Below are 6,864 nucleotides of genomic sequence, written 5' to 3'. Positions count from 1 at the left end.
TAATCAACGTGTTTCTCAGTTTCTCCTGACACCGGGCACAGGAGAGAATGAAGACGGGCTTGTGATCAGAATGACGGACAGAAGGCAGGTACTTCTGGGGCTACAGGCAGTGACTGCGGATGGAAGGAGGGCTCCTCTCTGCCTCTTCTGTGCCTCCCCAATAGAGCCGCAGCCATGCCTAACTCTCCCAGGAATAGATTCCTCTCTTGTTAATTTCTCTGGGCAATCAGAGCCGCATAGACTCTGCTTTATGGAATAGGAGCCCACAGACGTGGAGGAAGCTTCCGTGGCTCCCTGGACGTTTTGGTGGTGGCTGTGACTTCTTCCAGGTAGAGGAGGCTCATTTGGCATTCCTGGCACCATCTCCCCCTCTCATGTCCTTCTTGGAGCTAGCCGCCAGGTCCCCAAGAACCCCGCATGACTTGCTGGAGAGTAGCGATTTGTTTTTGTCCTATTAGCTTCTGTAAAGGACAGAAACAGATTGCTGGGCTGGAGGGGTGGCCTGGGAAGAATACGGATGAGGAACTGGCTGCATGAGGCAGGAGCAGGCAGCTGCGATGAACGGGGCTGGAGAGAGGTCTCCTGGTGGATTTCTAGTCTGGGGCAAAAGGGCTAAGGAGGAAATAGAATCTCCATCTCTTTACTCATGCCAACTGCAATACATCTCTTTGCAGAAATGCAGTTATTTGGGGTAATTTTCTCTCCCCTGGCTTCCCCCTCCCTCTTGGCACATGTGATTCTCTCGGTCTGAAAAGCACACTCTATTCTTTGCTCTGCTGTTTTTATTCCCGTTCACATGCACTCATGAATCAGAGAGGACTGTGCAGAGCACCCAGTAGGTGCCTATCATTGTGTCCCTGAGGGCACCACAATGACAAAATAAGACAAGGCCCCCAACCCATGACGTCTGGAGAGTAACAAGAACACTCAGATATCAATGAACTTGAAGGGACTCTTGCCACACCCACCCAGTAGGTTTTGGGTATAAGCAAGAAGCCCATGAGATCTTTCAGAAACACACTGAGTTGTCCTCTTCTTTACCTGGGTAGCAGAGTTAGGATACACAGAGGTCATCACCTAAGTTTCTGGCCTTCCAGGGAGCTACAAAAAATCATTTAGAGTGACAAAGCTCAAACCTGTAACATTCCAGAGTAAATCTTGTCCGCTCGAAGGAGGAGCTTAATGAATTGCAATAGAAGGCATGATTTATCGGCTGCCTTGTGACATTCTCTCACACGCGTGGCTATAATCAGACCGAAAAAAACAACGGTGGGGAGACACCCGTCAAGTCTTTCAAACTGAACAGCCTCCAGAGAAACTTGCAGCAAGGATGAAAAGGTTTGTTCGCCTTATCCCAGACAAGAGAGGCCTACGCGGAGCCCTGTTCTTTCCAAGGTGCTGAAGCATATCCTTCTAACACAGAATCTCTCTTTTATTTTAAGTGGCGCAAACCTCGGGGGTCACTACTGTATATTTTCCCATGCGATCTTGCAGATTCAAAGCCAATTTTCAAGAAGAGCATTGATCCTACTCCCACGTTTCCCATGAGGTAGTGATGATAGGAATATAAAATATTATGAAATATTAAAGAATAAGTATCTAAGCGCCTTTCGGGGGGTGGAATAAAGATGGAAAAGGAAGAAGGCACAGTGGAATGTGCTGTGCTTAAAGGGAGATGGCTAGATTTTCAGGGGTGGGAGGGGAAGAAATAAGAGCATTTTTGACTTAAAGGAAATGAGTAAGAAAGGCTGCAGAAGGAGATATGAGAGAAAAAGGAGAGAGAGTTAGATAGCTGCTTGAGAGGAGAAAGATTGGGAAGTAACAGATGATGCCGCTGGGGCCTCACCAGTCGTCCTTCCCCGGGAACACGGACCCTCAGATGCTGAGCACAACGCACACGCCCCCGTCCTCCAGTGGAAGCGCCTCCCCTGAGAGGCTGTGGCTGCCCTCTGCCGCCCTGGAGGTGACCTCAGCCAGCAACATGGGCTCTGTCTTGTTCCATTTACTGTCACCGAGGAGGAATACCCAACGCTGGGCAAAAGAGGTTTATTTGGCTCGTGGTTCTGCAGGCTGCACGAGAAGCATGGCACCAGCATCTGCCACTGGCCAGGGCTCCTCGGGCTGCCTCCACTCACGGCAGAAGAGGAGGGGAGCGGGTGTGAAAGGAAGGGGCGGGGGGATGAGCTGCCAGGCTCTTTTTAATAACTAGTTCTCATGGGAAATAATAGAGCAGGAACTCACTCACCACCTTCACCCCAAAGGCATTAATCTATTCATTAGGAATCCACTCCCCGTGACCCAAACACCTTCCATGCGGCCCCTCCTCCAATGTGAGAATCAAATTTCAACATGAGACTTGGAGGCATCAAACATCCAAGGGTAGGAAAGGCCTGGCCCTCTGCCTCTAGATGAGACCTTGCTGGGGTTGGGGGGTGTGGAGGACTGGATTCCTGCTGAATCCACATCCTTGCTTGTCCTTTGCCTTTCCTGATACTTGTTTCAGTCCCCTTGTCTTGAAAGCACTTCCCCAGTAAATATCCTAACAGGAATCCTCTCTCAGCTCTGCTCCTAGGGGACCCAACATTAAGAGAAGACATTTCAGGCTCTGTGCTAGTAGCACAGTGGTTATGGTGCCTGCCACATACACCTGAGGCTGGCGGGTTGGCACCCTGCCTGGGCCTGCTAAACAACAATGACAACTGCACCAAAAAAATAGCCGGGCATTGTGGCAGGCACCTGCAGTCCCAGCTACTTGGGAGGCTGAGGCAAGACACTTGCTTCAGCCCACAAGTTTGACGTTGCTACGAGCTGTGATGCCACAGCACTCTACTGAGGGCAACATAGTGAGACTCTGTCTCAAAAAAAAAAAAAAGATATTTCACACTGTGGTTTGCGATGCCTCCTTCCCCTTATACAAGCCCCCTCCCTGAAAATCTCAGGAATATAGACTAAGGTTTTCCACTCTTTTCAATTTAGAAACGTGCCTCTTGGGCTGTGATAATATCCTGAGACAGGCTTTAAGATTCAGCAAAACAGTTAAATTGCTTTCAGTTTGCGGTGAAAATAACAGTAATAGCGACAACGTATCAAATGGCTCTGTTCTAAGCACTGTCTGAGGTGCACGTTATACCACTTAATCCTCCCAACATCCCTCTACGACGCCCACTTCTACCCTGTATTATACATGAGGAGATTGAGACTACACAAAAATGTAAACTAACTTGCCTGTAGTCACAAATCAGCAGCAGGAAGGACAAACCAGCTGTCTGGGACTCTAAAACCTGTTTTCTCTATACTGGGCCACCTGACGCCTTCTGAGCTCAGTAAGAATAAAGATCAAGCTTCCAAATCATCATCTCAGAATGAAAACTCAGCGTCCCTTGGCCCTGGTATTTTGAGCACGTTCATTCTCTTCTTCAATGACACAGAGGTTGGCATTCACGAGAGTCCAGCTACGAGCTGACTGAAATCCAGCTCCTCCTTCCAGAAGCTCATCTGAGAAATCTAATATCTGAGACGGATAATGTAATGGGCTTGTGAGTCATCCATTTCCTGGGAGTCTCTAATCTCTGATCTTGTATTAAGTTAGAACGGCAGGCACCTGGACCACCTTACCTTCCCCTGTGAAGCTGCCTCAACTAAGTTAAGACTTAACACTATGACCTCAGCATTTGTAGCAGATGGGGATAAGAAATGCTGATGTGGACAGACTTTTTGTGGAAGACACTGCTGTTCTATCACAAAATACCCCTTAAGTGTGGACCCAAGTGAACTTTCCCTCAGAGCCCAGTGCTTGCCTAACGCTCCCTGTTGTAGAAGAATTTCTTGATTTCTTCTCTCTATGCCATGTCCAATATAAGATTCAATATGTTTCTCATTTTGCTTTTGCTTCCAGGGAGCTCAGAGATAAACTCAGAGCTCTGATGGATGTTAGACCTTTCTTGCATGACGACTCCTTTCAGATGTCTTTAAATTGTTTTGACATGTTTTATGTTATTGAGGTGTGACAGTATTCCACCATCTCAATTTTATAATAAACGCAGAAGAAGATTAGAAATATGTTTGAGTGGCGTTATGGGGAGCACGAGGGAAATGGAGCTCTAGAATCACATTCAGATTTGGTGGCATATTTTTCAAAATTCCCCGGTGGGTATCTCAGCCCTGCACTCCATCATCACAGCTGTGACCATGCACCAAAGCACTGCCACCCCCATCTCGATGGTTGCCAGCCCCTCTGCATGGGAGTTCCTTCCTCACCTCTCCTTTAATGCTACATTTGCAGCTAAATTAATCCTAAAGATGGGCCTGACTCCATCACCAGGTGATCGTACAGCCTTCAAAAACTCCCATATATTTATTGGTCAAGTATGATTTTAAAACTACAATGCAAAGTTGTGGGGTGTGTCGCTCAAACCATAGCAAGATGTGGAACATTCCGGAAGTAATTCTGAACACTGATGTTAAGAAACAGGATATCATACAAAGTAAAATGCTGAAGGTGCATCGACATTTGATATTGACATATGAGGCTTTGGACATATTTCCCAGTTGGGTTGGGTCACTGAGAACTTCAGGTTCCCCCAAACCCTGCTCCTTTAGGGGGCATATTTTTTTGTTCCCTCTTTTCTCTCCTTGGGAAGGTTTTACTGGAAAGCTGTAAGAAGCCTAGTTATAGGACAAAGGCCAACTCTTTCCAGGCAGGCCTCCACTGACATCCGCAACACCATCTCATGGCCTCTGGGTGTTCTAGCACCTGAAGTTGACCATGCTCTCTTCCTCTTGGCCTTTGGTGGAACACCATTCCCTCCCCACTGCACCTCGGCAGCCCCCTACCTGTCCTACAGATCTTGGCTGAGCAATCGACTCTGGGAAGCCTTCTTTAACAGGGCGGACCTGCTCTTCCTTGGGGCTTCTACAGCTGCTGTGCCGCCCTCTACCACTTACTGTATCTCAAAGCAAATGGCCGGAGCCTCTCTGCTCATTTCTCTGTTGGTCCCTCCTAGGTCAGTGATCTCCTCTTCGTCCTCCTTCTCCTCATCACCCTTACTACATGCCAACCACTTTACAAGCATTAATGCACTTAAATTACTATTGTCCCCACTATAGAGATGAGGAGACTGAGGCATGAGGAGGTAGAGTGGTAGGCAAGAGGTCATCCAGGGAGTAAGTGATGGAAGATAGAATCCCAGTTCAGGTCTGCTCCAACAACAAAGGCAGAACTTTGAATCACTCCTGATCGCACTTAATCACCAAGATCCTTACGAGCCTCTGCTCAAACCTCCCTTTCTCACCACATCCTAACGATTAGCACCTAACTAGAACAACCGTTAACACTGCATCTGTGCCTGCCCCCCCCAGCCCCCGTTCTGTTCCACTCTCTGTTTCCTTGTAGGAACTTCCAATATCTCTGCACAGTCCGTTATTCTTACCACACCTTGTGTGTGGACTCTGCCAGAATGTAAGCCCCATAAGGACAGAGAACTACTGTGTTTACCGATGTGTCTGATAGGAATGCAATAAATATTTGTTGAATGATTGAACAGATGAGCTGTGTCACCCCCCCCAATGGATCAGTTGGACTCCCAAATACCCAACACAGAGAATGAAAAAGTCGGTCCTTGTCAGACTTGCTAAGGGAGCAGCCCCCAGCTCCAGGCCAATGTGTGCTGTATTTTTCCTACAATCCTTCACAACAGGGTGGAGGGTCTCCAAGCCTCCCTCAAGGTCAGAATGAAAACTCGCCACACTGCCTGACCCCAGCTCAGCCTCAGACATGCCTGTTCCATGGCCCCTCCTCTCTCGCACCCTCTACCCCACGGGTCCCCTGCGCCGGCCCAGGTGCGGCCTTTCCTGGGCACATGGCCAGGACCCAGCAGTGTACCTTCACCTGGTCGTGGGGAGGAAGGACCCCTCTGCCATTTTGCCACCTCATCCATCCAATTAAGTGGGCTTTTGGCGATGGGGGAAAACGAGCTGTTTCCTTGACAGCAAATACCCAAACTGACTGAAACAATTAGTTTGTCTATTTTAAAACTGAATTCCAACGCTTCCATGGCAACCAAAGTTATTAAAAGATGTAAATTAAAGTGTTGCACAGGAAAGATGGTTTGGCATGGAAGGCGCTTGTTTGGGGGAAGGAACATAAAGAAATCCATACCAAGGGCATCCCCTGCCTAGACGAGCATGGCCGTCTGCCAGAAGGGGACGCGCCAGCTGCCCTGCCGGCCTCTCCCCGTGCCCCCAGCTTCTGTTACCACCTCACACCAGAGACACCCCCATCCCTTCTGTGTGTGAGAGAGGGGAGGGGATTCACACTTTCTGGAGCTCCTGGGAGGGTGGAGGGGCAGAAGAACTGGCCTCAGCACGGAGTCCCTGTCTGCCTTGTAACCATGATGGCTGACATGTATCACGTTCTCACTGGGCCTCTGGCTTAGACTGAAGGGTTTGCCTGTGTTTCTCCTACCAGGTGAGATATAATCTCAGTCATTCCCACTGCACGGAGGAGAAACTGAGACTCAGACAGATCAAGTAACGGGAGTCCCAGAGACAGTAAGAGGTAAAACTGGGAGGGGAACCCACAACTATCTGACCATATTTCACTTCTTGAATTGTTGCCAGACAAGATTCTGGATAGATGGGTGGAGATTGTTCCACTTAACTCCTTTTAATAATTCTAAATGGCAGTGTGGCATAGGGTCAAGAGTCAGCTGTGGGGCTGAAGCCCACCACCTTCATTTATTCAGGGCAAAATCACTCACTTTCATGACCTCCATCTCCTCGGCCGTCGAATAAGGGCTGCGTGGTGAGGATGGGTGAGTTGGACAGCGGCGGCGCCTGCTCCTGGAAAGTGTTACTAACATCTGC

Source organism: Otolemur garnettii, unplaced genomic scaffold, assembly GCF_000181295.1.
Source record: "Otolemur garnettii isolate 467f Iridium unplaced genomic scaffold, OtoGar3 scaffold00044, whole genome shotgun sequence".
NCBI lineage: Eukaryota > Metazoa > Chordata > Mammalia > Primates > Galagidae > Otolemur > Otolemur garnettii.
Note: the sequence above shows the minus strand (reverse complement) of the source record.